Source organism: Polypterus senegalus, chromosome 10, assembly GCF_016835505.1.
Source record: "Polypterus senegalus isolate Bchr_013 chromosome 10, ASM1683550v1, whole genome shotgun sequence".
NCBI classification, from domain to species: domain Eukaryota; kingdom Metazoa; phylum Chordata; class Cladistia; order Polypteriformes; family Polypteridae; genus Polypterus; species Polypterus senegalus.
This window is the reverse complement of record NC_053163.1, coordinates 29,577,791-29,592,095: the sequence shown is the minus strand read 5'-3', so window position 1 is coordinate 29,592,095 and position 14,305 is coordinate 29,577,791.

The following is a 14,305-nucleotide window of genomic DNA, read 5'->3' as shown; positions in this document are numbered from 1 at the left end:
GTGGGTGGTAACCCAGTTTTTTAAGTAGGTCTGGGGAAGTAGTGTTATCAGCTGCATTACAATGTTGCTTTACTATAAATATGGTATAGTTAAAACAAAATAGAAAGTGATTTGCAACAAAAACACAAATTTTACAAAATGCACACCCATATATATTAACACCAGAATGGGGAAAAATGTGATAGCATTGATTTCAAGCATTGTACTATTATTAACACCAGATGGACTGTTTTGAGTGTTTGTACAACTGCTGATCTTCTAAAATATGCATGCAGAACTATAAAACCAAGAACAGAGAGCTAATGTTGCAGTGGACACAGGCTCACAATTAAAGACTGGAAAAACATAGTCTGGTCATTGAATTTTTATTTCTACTGTAGCACACAGATGATAGAGTCAGGATGAATGAATCCATGTAACCAACTTGCTTTGTGTTTAAAGGCTATGCTGGTGGAGGTGGAATGATGTGGGGAATGTTTTCTTGTCACATTTTGGGCTCATTATTACCAATCAGTTGTCTCTTATATGCAGCAGCATATCTGAGTAGTTTTGCTGACCAGGTGTATCCCTTTATTATTTCAACTGGTCCATCTTCTAATGTCTACTTCCTGCATGATAATGCACCATGTCACTAAGCAAAAGTCATCTGAAACTGATTTCATGAACATGACAGTGACTCCAGTGTTCTCACTAAGAAATAAATGTAAAATTAATAAAATAAAAAAAAAAAGAAATACATTTAAAAAGTACCTACAGTTAGGTCAATAAATATTTGGACAGAGACAACTTTTTTCTAATTTTGGTTCTGTACATTACCACAATGAATTTTAAATGAAACAACTCAGATGCAGTTGAAGTGCAGACTTTCAGCTTTAATTCAGTCGGGTGAACAAAAAGATTGCATAAAAATGTGAGGCAACTAAAGAGTTTTTTTTTTTTAAAGCAATCCCTTCATTTCAGGGGCTCAAAAGTAATTGGACAAATTAAATAACTGGAAATAAAATGTTCATTTCTAATACTTGGTTGAAACCCCTTTGCTGGCAGTGACAGCCTGAAGTCTTGAACTCATGGACATCACCAGATGCTGGGTTTCCTCCTTTTTAATGCTCTGCCAGGCCTTTACTGCAGCGGCTTTCAGTTGTTTGTGGGCCTTTCTGTCAGAAGTTTAGTCTTCAACAAGTGAAATGCCTGCTCAATTGGGTTAAGATCAGGTGACTGACTTGGCCATTCAAGAATTTTCCACTTCTTTGCTTTAATAAACTCCTGGGTTGCTTTGGCTGTATATTCTGGGTCATTGTCCATCTGTATCATGAAATGCCGCCCAATCAATTTGACGTCATTTAGCTGGATTTAAGCAGACAGTATGTTTCCGAAAACCTCAGAATTCATTCGGCTGCTTCTGTCCTGTGTCACATCATCAATAAACACTAGTGTCCCAGTGCCACTGGCAGCCATGCACGCCCAAGCCATCACACTGCCTTTCTCCACCGTGTTTTATAGATGATGTGATATGCTTTGGATAATGAGCTGTTCCATGCCTTCCCCATACTTTTTTCTCGCCATCATTCTGGTAGAAGTTGATCTTGGTTTCATCTGTCCAAAGAATGTTTTTCCTGAACTGTGCTGGCTTTTTTAGATGTTCTTTAGCAAAGTCCAATCTAGCCTTTCTATTCTTGAGGCTTATGAGTGGCTTGCACCTTGCAGTGCACCCTCTGTAATTACTTTCATGCAGTCTTCTCTTTATGGCAGACTTGGATATCGATACGCTGACCCCTTGGAGAGTGTTGTTCACTTGGTTGGCTGTTGTGAAGGGGTTTCTCTTCACCATGGAAATGATTCTGCGATCATCCACCACTGTTGTCTTCTGTGGACGTCCAGGTGTTTTTGCATTGCTGAGTTCACCAGTGCTTGCTTTCTTTCTCAGGATGTACCAAACTGTAAATTTTGCCACTCGTAATATTGTAGCAATTTCTTGGATGTGTTTTTTCTGTTTTCGCAGCTTAAGGATGGCTTCTTTCACCTGCATGGAGAGCTCCTTTGACCGCATGTTGTCTGTTCACAGCAAAATCTTCCACATGCAAGCACCACACCTCAAATCAACTCCAGGCCTTTTATCTGCTTAATTGATAATGACAGAACGACGGACTTGAACAGACCTGCCCATGAAATAGCCTTTGAGTCAATTATCCAATTACCTTTGAGCCAAATGCTTTAGTCACCTAACATTTGTATGCAATCTTTTTGTTCAACCCACTGAATTAAAGCTGAAAGTCTGCACTTCAACTCCATTTGAGTTGTTTCATTTAAAATTCATTGTGGTAATGTACAGAACCAAAATTAGAAAAAAGTTGTCTCTGTCCAAATATTTATGGACCTAACTGTATATTAAAAGAATATACTGTGAATGCTGGCCCCGGCACAGACAGACGGACAACATATTTTGCACCCACACACTGTTTATTTACACTATTTACAATGTCAATATCACGTGCACACTCACAAGCCCCAGTGCCTCTTGCACCGATTTCCCCAAAGTCCAGGGCCCACAGTCTTTGTGCCTTCCTGGCCGCCTCCCGTCCTCTCTCTCCAGTTCAGTCCTGCTACCTCCCGACATCCACCAATGACTGGAGGTAGGCGGCCCCTTTTATGGGAACCCGGATGGGCTCCAGCTGCTTCCTGGCACTGGAAGTGCCGGCTGCGCACCCGGAAGCAGTCCGTGTATCCCCTTTCGTCTTCCCCCCAGCACTTCCTGGTGTGGCAGAAGTGCCGGGCTCCCGGGATCAATAGGCACTGGGGCGTCGCCTGGCGGTGGCCACGGGTCCCTACAGAGCTGGGCTTCCAAGCCCCCTACCCGAGGCCACCTATCTAACCAAGACGGACGCCTTCTCTCGGTCTGGAGGAGGCACACGCCCTCCTCCGGTCTTCCAAGGCGTCCCGGCCGGGCTCCATCCCCAGCCAAAGACCACACGGGGTAAACCGGCATCGGGGCACCGCCTGGCGGTGACCACGGGTCCCTACATGGCTGGGCTTCCAAGCCCTGTACCCGTGGTCCCCAATATAACCAGGACGGACGCCCCCTTGCGGTCTGGAGGAGGCACAAGCCCTCCTCTCCTCCTCCTGGGCGTCCCGGCCGGGGACCACAATACTAAATAACAACCAGAATGGTTTAATCAGAGGAAAATCCTCCCCAACAAATCCTTTGGATTTTTTTTAACACTAAAAAGAAGTTGACAAAAACAAAGCACATAAAAATTATATAGACTTTCAAAAAGCCTTTGGTACAGTCCCAAACCGAACATTAATTCTGAAATGAGTAATGTACTGGTGAGTCCACATCTGGAGTACTGTTTCCAGTTCTGGTCACCAGCTACAAAAATACATATCAACACAGAAGCTGTGCAGATAAGTGCATCCAAAGACTTAAGGACATATCCTACTCAGACTCAGAGAATAAAAATAAAGAAGCCAAAGAGGTGTGGGAATTTTGAACAAAAGTACCATAACATGTAGGTGAAATAGAAACCTTGAGAACCTTTAAGAAGTATCAGGATGAGATATTAGAACAGCTTTGTAAACAAGCTTGTCAACTTTCTAATTTTCTTCTGTGGCCTTCTACAGTCAGTATATCATGCAACATGGGCTAGAATCTCAAAGGAATGTTTAACATCTTGTGAGATTCATGCCATGAAGAACTGAGGCTGTTTTGAGGGGAAAAGGAGGTCCTAACCTGCAGTATTAGCATAGTGTTTCTAAAAGTGGTATCGCCACATTTAAGCCAATCCCAAAAAGGATGCACTATGTTATTAAAATAAATTTTTGATAAAGAGTACTATCCTCAAATGTTTTTTGAGGCTGCAACTAATGTTAAATAACAAATACGATAATTAAATCCATCCTATTCTCTCTTGCACATTGTCAATCCTTAAATTAAAAGATAAACATTCTGTATGGATTAGTTTGCTGTTTAATATTTAGCCTTAGAGAGGTTATTTCAGCTTGTATATTTTGTATAAAGCATGTTCCTCTTCCTCTTCCAATAGCCTCTCTTGGCGACAAACAGATCTTCAGTAGTCAGTCTGATCTATTGAAACAGCTGCAGAGTCAAGTGAATGTGTCTGTTGTGCCTGTCCATTTATGCCTGAGCGTGCTGCCTGTACAAAAGGAATCAGCTTGAGCAAAACTCCATCACACGTCACACACATCACTTTGACAAAATATTTAGTAAACAGAAATGTATTTTCGGGGAAGTAAATACAAAATAAGCCACTCAGCTCCTGAATACCACTGTCCATTTTTAAACCCATCCTATATTTATATCAGTTAGGGCAGCTGCACCTTTCCCAAGTTGTTAATTAGTTCAAACACCAATTAGATGCAGGCTGATAACTGATTCTTTACAATAATAATTTGCAGATAACATTGTTCAGTCAATTTGTCTTGTATACAGTATGCTTTTACTGGCTTTCCCTTTCCATCTATTTCTAGAGAAGTGACTTTTTTGTACTCAGTTAACTTATCTGAAGCAGCAGGAGAAGGGCACTGTCATGTGAGCTGTTTGTGTGTGAGAACTGCCCGGCATTTGATTCACTTGCATCAGTATCCAAGCAGTTGTCAGATAAGTACAAGGGAAAAATACACAAAATACAAGTTTTTCTGTTGTAATTTTGCCAAAGCAATGCATTTTAATGAGATTTTTTTAAATTTTTAAACTTGGCATAGCACAATCTGTTTCAGATATTGCAACAAAAATGAAGCTGACCACAGTACTTAGGATAAAAACTGATGACTGAAATAAATAATATAATTATTACATATTTAATTACAGTGACTACAGTAGGCACCAAATGAGTCCTAACATTTGATGCAGATACTAGGGTTAAAAGAAGCTTCTGTGAAGGAGGTTAAGTGCTCCTGATTGGTGTAATATAGGTTGTAGATTTCGAAGTGTTTTTTTATCTCCGTTTTTTATCACTGATGTTATTTGTGTAAAGCGTTCATTCCTGAGCTGTGTATCATGCTGTTGCAATAGGCACCAGTCTATACGGCTCTTAAAATGACTAAATTGGTTGAATAATGGATGCATATTCAATGCCCTCCGTAATGTTTGGGTCAAAGACATTTTTCCTTGATTTACCCATCTGTTCCATAGTTTTAAAATTCAAATCAAACAATTCAGACATGAATAAAGTGCACATTGCAGACTTTCATTTAAGAGTATCTGCATACATTTTGGTCACACCATATTGTAAAAGGCTCTATATAGGCGCCCAACCCAGCACAGACTAACTCGGAGGCACTTATAAAAGCAAAAGAACTTTTTATTTTTCTTCATCTGTGGGGCACATCTTCCCCGTGTCCCACAGGCACAACACAGTCCCACCACAACAAAAAATACTCTTTTCTGGCATCATGACTCCTCCTCCTAGCTTCGTCCTCCTCCTCCTGACTCTGGCCATTGAGTGGTGATTGCTGGACCCTTTTATAGTTCACCCGGAGGTGCTCCAGGTGGTTGACTGCTGAGTTCCGGCTACACTTCTGGGTGTGGCAAATAAATTGCCCATAAGGGCTCAGGGATCCCAGCTGAAGCACCCGCTGGCGACACCTGCGGGACCCAACAGGGCTTCACCCAACTCCAATTTCCATGATGCACTGCGAGAAACCGAGGCACCACTCCAACCCAAGGGAGCTGCCATCTAGCGTCCAGGGGGAGGTATTGCACAGTCCATGGCCGCTCCCCCGAACATATAGCGAAGGGGCATCCCGGCCAGGCATGGACCACAGCCGTCCACCACAATGTACAAATGATAAAACTTTATCAACATGGTCTACCAATTTCAGGGCACCATAATGTTTGGGCCATAGCAATGGCAGGTCTATTAAAGCAGTCATATTTAGGACTTTGTTGCATATCCTTTGCATGCAATGACCGCTTGAAGTCATAGACATCACCAGGTAATGAGGATTTTTTCTGGTGATGTTCTGCCAAGCCTCTAATACATTTATCTTCAGCTCCTGCTTATTTTGGCATATTGCCTTCTTAAGCATTTTCTTCAGCATATGGAAGGCCTGCTCAATTGGATTTAAGTCAGATGGCTGGCTTGGCCATTCAAGAATTTTTCATTTTTTAGCTTTGAAAAACAGCTGTGTGGCCTCCTCAGTATGTTTAAACCACTATCCTGTTGTAGGATGAAATGCCATCTAATGAGTTTGGAGCCAATTACTGGAACTTAATAAGATAAGATGTTTCTATACACCTCAGAATTCATTGTGCACCTACTGTTAGCGCTTACATCATCATCAGTGGAGAAAAGTGAGCCAGTAGCTGTGGCGGCCATACATGCCCAAGCCATAACACCCCCACTGCCATGTTTAGCAGATGAGGTGGTATGCTTTGGATCTTGGGTAGTTCTTTTCATCTTTACAGTTTGCTCTGGCCATAACTCTGATGCAGAATCATCTTTGTCTTGTCTGTCCAAAAGACAGTTTTCCAGAATTCTGCAGGCTTTTTTATTTTTCTGCATGATGCAGCGTGGCCTCTGTATTTCTGTCCATGAAGTCTTCTGCAGATAGTCATCACTGACACATCCATATCTACCTCCTGAAGATTCTTTCTGATCTGTCAGAGAATCATTTGGGGCTTTTCTTTACCATAGTGAGGATTCTTCTTTTATCTGCAATGGAGGTCTTCCTTGGCTTACCAGTTTCTTTGCGATTACTGAGCGCACCAGTGTGTTCTTTCTTCTTAATGATATTTCATACAGTTGATTCAGGTGTTCCTAATGTTTTTTTTAGGTATTCCTAAGGTTTTCATAAGCTGTCCCCAATGGTTTTATTCTTGTTTCTCAGCCTCATAAAGGCTTCTTTGACTTTCATTAGCACAGCTCTTGTCTTCATGTTGAACAATGGCAATCTACAGACTCCAAAGGGTAGAAGCTAGCCGAAGTATCACATGCCTGCACTAATGAAGCAATGAAACACATCTGAGGAATCACAAACGTCTGTGGTGCCAATTGCCCCAAACATTATGGTACCCTGAAATGGAGGGACCATGAAGTAAAACTGTTGTCATTTGTATATGGTGTGATCAAAATGTATGCAAATCCCCTTTAATGAAAGTCTGCAATGTGCACTTTAATCACGTCTGTGTTGTTTAATTTCTAATTTTAAACTGTGGAGCAGAGGAGAAAATCAAGGAAAAAGATGGCTTTGTCCCAAACATTATGAAGGGGACTGTACTTTTAAGCAGTAGTGAGTTTTGCAGGTTAAATATATAATGAGACAACACTATGCTCTGATATAGATTATGACAATTTGTGATTATTCAAATCAATACATTCTTTCAATACACATGATAACTCTCCATTCTATGCCTAGCTATTTTCACAAATACTAATTAGAAGTAATTTCTAAACCACCTTTGAATCTTTTTTCATTCTTAATACTTCTGACCACAAACTTTGAGAACTATACTATCAAACACCCTCAGCACATCAGTTGCCATGCTTCTCTAACATAAATAGATTAATATAAAACATTTTGTATTTGATGAGCAAGATAAAATCTAATTTTTGATTTATAAACAAATTATGTTCTTCAACAGATAAAAGCAAAAGCTTATTATGGACTGTAGTTCCTGCATCAGTTGCATGTAATCTATGGAATAATGCAGGACAAAGTTGCCTTAATGCAATGTCAGGCTGCAGGATCCGAAAACCTCCATCAGTTGTTGGTGTGTCAAAGTATTCATGCTTTTTTGAGACTTTGTATTTAGGGTTTAAAGTGTACTCTCTTCTGACTTTGAAGCTCAAATGGGAGACCTCAATGATCACATGAGGAATGACAGAGATACCTGGAGGGGTACGACTAGGGGGAAAGGTCTGTGGGTTACATCCGGGTTGTGAATTATTATTGAAGTTTTGTACTGCAAGTAGTTATGGATTATTAATAACATACACCATTTTCAAAAAGTAATGTATATGGTACCAGATTATTTAAGTCAAAGATCAATTATCAATTTTGTAGCTGTATCAGGTGATATGACCTGGAGAAGAGAAAGAGAAGTGCTGAGCAGTCAAATGATCACCATTTGGTGTTGTGCTGGCTCAGACTAATGACCTGGAAAGCCCAAATGGTAGATATTGTACGCTGAGAATGACTATCGGATGCCCATGTTTAGAATGAGTTCACTTTTTACTTGCTGAAGAGGTTCATTTCCACCTCAAAAGAGGCAGCTTTGAATTTGAGTGGACCCTATTCAAGAACTCAGTTATGGGGTCATCTACAAGGAGCTATAGACAGAAGGCTGTCAGGGCTTGTCATGGTGGCAGCCTTAGAACCTGACAGTGGACTTAAGTGATAAACAAAGCTGTCAAGTTGAAGAAAGTAGCCTTCCATGTAATGTTAACAGCTATGTCTCCAAATTTAGTTTACAGACACCAAGGTAGCTAAAAATGTAGTTGACTTAGCAGAAGCCAAAGTGAAAGTCTATGTGGAGGTAAAGTTTGCTGATGCCACGAATAGTGAGTTTCAGGTAGCCTCAATAAAGTCTTAGCAAACTGTCTTATGACTATGGAAGGGTAATTGGGACATTCTCAAGAACATTGGAGATATTGTTGAGAGGCAGAAGAAGCACTTTGAGGAAATACTCAACCCAGTGCTTACACCCGCTTGGGAGAAGAAAGTGTTTAGAAACATATTTTGGTGTGGATAAATTTATGAAATAATGAAAAAGGCTCACAAATGGGGCCAAATGAGGTGGATTACATGTGAATTGGAATGATGAAAAAATTGTATATGGAGATGGTGTGTGGCAAATAGGGGGCGCTATCGCTCCCTTGAACCCCCTGTGCAAGACTCCAGACACCAGATAAAAGTCAAATAGTTGACTTTATTTATATGCCACAATGCACAAATCTCCCTCTCCTCCACTATACTCATATAACAAACCAATAATCACTACAAAATACAATCCTCCACTCCCATACGTGTTGCCCTCCTACCATCCAGCTCAGCTCGCCGTCTGGGAGCTCCCACAGTCCTTTTATATTCCCTGACCCGGAAGTGTTCCCAATCCCCAGTCCATGTGATTCTTTATCACTTCCGGGTCAGGTACAAGTCCTTTTCTTCACCCCAGAAGTACATCACTTCTGCCGTCGCTCTGGCTATGACGCACTTCCGGGTTATAGGGCACAAATGACTCTTTGCTCCTCTCTGCAGCTCCCTCTTGCGGCCCCTGTGGTATCCAGCAGGGTTGTGGATGAAAACTCCATTGTCCAAGATTCCCTGCTGGTCTTTGGGGCACCTCCATGCTACAGGGAGGGCTCCATCTGGCGGCCTGGGGGTAATGGCCGGGATGACAAGCAGGACATAGACCACAGGTGTTTTAACTATTATGGCTGTATAGTGATGTGCAAGGTCTGGACAGTGTCTTGGGACTAGTAGGTACAAGACAGTGTGTTCCAGTTACATTCCTCAGCTGGGAGGAGTAGGGTACTGTAATGGAGATTTTGATTGATTGTTGACCCTCAGATCCAAAAGCAGCAGTGGTCTTGAAACTGTAGATCAGTTCTTTCTGTCTACAGATATATGAGGAGTCATGGTTGTTTGCCATTCCTGTCCTACATGTGCTTTGTGGACTTCAAAAACCTTTGAGGTGATATACCCTGTAATTCCTTTTTGGAAGGTTTCTACAAGAGCATTTGGTCTGGTAACCAGTACTGCATACCATTGGTTCCCATATTTACAGAGTTCGAAGGTGTGTACTTCTCATTTTTTGAGCCTATTCAGTCTGGACATTGCATTTTGGCCAGGATGCCTTTTGTCACTTTTTCTGTTAATGATTTTACAAACAGGTTATTAAATTTGAAGACCGGAGTGTATCAATTTCATGGATTTAATTTAAATGGATTGCAGTTAGAATTGAAATTATCACTTCCAAGGTCAAGGGCCTCTCACAGGAAAAGAGTAAGCTGTCCCAGATAAAGGAGTTCAAATAACTGAAGCTTTGTTCACATGTTAAGGTGGAGATGATCATGAGATAGACCCATCAATTGGTGTAGAGTTAGCAGTTTTTTGGACCTTGTAGCAGGTAGTGCTAGTCAAACTGTAGCTAAATCCACAAATCTTTTTATTTACCAATCTAAATCCCCATTGTCACCAGTGATCACAAGTTGTTTGTAGTGAGTGAAGGAATAAGATTGGGAGTACAAGTGTCCAAAATGAAGTTAAGAGTTGCTATGCTGATTTTCAGTTATTTGGTATAGCAAAATACCCGCGCTTCGCAGAGGAGAAGTAGTGTGTTAAAGAAGTTATGAAAAAGAAAAGGAAACATTTTAAAAATAACGTAACATGATTGTCAATGTAATTGTTTTGTCACTGTTATGAGTGTTGCTGTCATCTATACTAATAAAAGGCAAAGCCCTCACTCACTCACTCACTCACTCACTCACTCATCACTAATTCTCCAACTTCCCGTGTGGGTGGAAGGCTGAAATTTGGCAGGTTCATTCCTTACAGCTTCCTTACAAAAGTTGGGCAGGTTTTATATCGAAATTCTACGCGTAATGGTCATAACTGGAAGCAGTTTTTCTCCATTTACTGTAATGGAGATGAGCTTCAATGCCGTGGGGGCGGAGTTTCGTGTGACATCATCACGCCTCCCACGTAATCACGCAGTACGTAGAAAACCAGGAAGACCTCAAAAAAGCGCTCAAGAAAACATGCATTATATAATTGAGAAGGCAGCGAAACAATAAGAAGCGAGCGAGTGACATATACAACTATATTCATGAGTTTTGCTACTTCGGAAACAAAGCACGATGTAAACCTACACTTTAAATTAAGTTCATAGACAGGCTGCCGCTGGCGTTTGTAATTTAGTGCCTGCCCATATAAGGCCGTCCGTCAGCGGCAATCCAATAGCAAACTGCCACGGGTAAATATTCACGGGTGAAGGACTGTGCTTATGGAGAGGAAGATGAGATGGTCAGGGTGGTGTTTGACACAAACTCAGCGAAACTGCGAGAGAAAGTTTTAAGTGCCAGGACTAAGGTAACATTAAATAAAGCTATGGACATAGCACAAGATGGCACCAGCACAGCTGGGAACCTTCGATGCAAGTACACCGAGTGGCTCACGTGAACTGACGCAGTGCACAGATAAAAGCAACAGTTCCAAAGAGCTGAACAAAACCGAATTACACAATTGAAAAGGCAGCAAAAATATGAAGCGTCTGATAAGCATATTCATAAATGCAGCTACTGTGGAAACAAAGCACACGGTGGAAAAAGTCAATGTCCCGCTAAAGGAAGACAGTGTAAAAAAAACCCGTCCATGCAGTGTGTCAGGTCTCAGATAAAGAAGAAGACGAGCTGTTTATTGATGCAGTAAGAAACGAATCGATGAATGAAACCTGTCATCTTTACAACGATTGACAAACACGGAATGTAACTTGAACACAACACATCCTACAAATACGAACCTGATTGAAAGAAATAATGATAATCAAATCCTTGATGACAGCAACACTCAGTAACACTCACAAAACAAATACTGTATATTGACTGTCATGTTACGTTATTTTTAAAATGTTCCCTTTTCTTTTCTACCTTTTTAACACACTACTTCTCCGCTGCGATACGCGGGTATATATATATGTATATATATATATATCCCGCTCTACATACTCGAATAATGGATATTTTATTCGCCATCAATGATTGTTTTGGTAAAGCCATACTCAGTGTATTCATTAGATGAACGGTAAAAAAGTAAGAGCGAGGGGAGGATGCAGGCTGTAGTGCGCGTCAACTCTATCTGAATTGCGCGATCACATTTGAAAAAATATATCTTTTCAAGTTCTATTTAGTCCATATGTGTCAAACTCAAGGGCAGCGGCCACATCCGCCCGGCGTGTAATTATATCCGCCCCGAGATCATTTTATATACTGTATTATTGTTATTAAAGCCCGGGTATATGAAGCGCTGGTAACACAATAAACTACAGATCCCATAATGCAGCGCTTCAGCTGCCTTGCCGAACACTTACTGCGTTAATCAAGTCTACCTTATGATGCTGCAAGTTATTGCGAAGCTAGAGTTATTGCGCACTGAGTTTGCACGGCGCTTTGGTGACTTTGAAGAACAAAAAAAGTCCGTCTACATGCGGCTCGAACCTTGTGCATGTTTGGTAGCACATATCTGTGTTAGAAGCTCTTCTCAGTGATAAAGACTAACAAAACAGCACACAGGAGTCGCCTCACTGATGAGCACCTGCAATCCATCCTGAGAATCTCCACAACACAGAACCTCACACCAAACAAAAACGAACTTGTGGCCAAAAAAAGATGCCAGGCGTCCAGCTCTAAAACGACATATGAGCAAAGACAACTGAATGATTTGATTTGTTATTGCACGTAAGAGCGGGATACGAAATAGCTGTGTGTGTATATATGTATATATATATATATATATATGTATTTGTGTGTATATATGTGTGTGTATGTATGTATATGTGTGTATATATGTAGATATATATGTATGTATATATGTGTATATGTATAGATATGTATATATATATATGTTTATGTGTGTGTGTGTAAATATATATATAAATATATATATATATATATATATATATATTACAACAACACTCATCACTCACAACAGTGACAAAACAATTACATTGACAATCAGGTTACGTTATTTTCAAAATGTTTCCTTTTCTTTTCATTGCTTCTTTAACACACTACTTCTCCGCTGCGAAGCGCGGGTATTTTGCTAGTATATATATATATTGTAACAGATGAAGCAGTAAACAACAAAAAGGTTTGGGGTTTTCCGGCCCCGTATATTGTCGACTCTCCACAATTGAAAAAACAGGTCAAAATATAAACAAAAGTGTTCATATGCGCGACGCCATTGTGAGGCGTCGGTGGCTATTTTATAGAGGAGGAGCCGGAAGTGGAGGAATGCTGGGAAGGAACCGTGAGGGAGGATGGGACTGCTGACGTCAGGAAAGATGGCGGAGGAAGGGCGGAAGTGGACGTAGTGCGGGCAGGCTATGAGGCCGGAGCGTCTTTTTTCCTGGAAGAGAAAGGAGAAAGGTTAATACCCAGCCAATCCCCGCCGGCGAACGTCTTTCGAAGTGGTTTAAGATCCGTCCGCGGCATCCTAGTCGCGCGTGCGTGACAATATATATATATATATATATATATATATATATATATATATATATATATATACACACACACACATATAAACATATACACAAATACATACTGTACACACACACATCTACATATATACATATACACATACATACATACAGATAAATATACATATACATACACACATATATATACATATCTAAATATATACACACATACTGTATATATACATATCCACATATATACAGTACAGTATATACACATATATACATATGTACATATATATACACATACATACATATATATACATACATACAGTACATACATACATATCTACATATATATACTGTATATAGCAAAATCCCCACGTTTATTACGATTGTTATAGTTCTCTTTATTTAGCATGTTGTCAGTTCAGCACTCCGGTTGTAATATGACTAAGCTGCGCGAGCTCACTCTTGAGAATGCAACATATAGTTGTCAAGGAGAAAAGCAATCTTGCCTCAAATCCATGGCAACCTTTTGTAGGGTCTGTCCCTGAGACTTATTACTTGTCATCGCGAAGCAGAGCCTTACTGGAAATTGGAGGCGTTTGAATTGAAATGGGAGATCAGAGGGTATAATGGGGATGTGAGGAATACTGTACATTGAGTGTGGAGAAACTCTAGAGACAGCGTGTGTATTAACTTGTGGATTTTTCTGTGAATATTTGGTGGCAGCGTGACAAAATTGCTTCCGCAAGACCGCGTTAGCTGTGGAGCTCAACTCGGAGCATATTCTTTTCCTACCTTTTCGATTGTGTAATGCGTTTTTTGAATAGGTTTGATGCATGGAAGTGATCACTCGTACTGCGTTCAGTCAGTTCACGTGAGCTGCTCTCTTGTGTGATGTTGCAATGTCCACGGCTTTATTTAATGTTAGCTAAGACACGGCACTTAAAAGTTTCTCGCTACAGCAATTTTAACTCTGTTACAAAGTGATCCAAAGTCTTGTTTATACCTCGTGCCTTCTCATTAAACTTGTATCTCGCGAATAAAGTATTCGTCGAAGGCATGGCAAACGGAAGCGGGAGCGTTTCTATAAACTTAATTTAAATTTACGGTTTACACCGTGCTTTGTTTCCGCAGTAGCTGCACTTA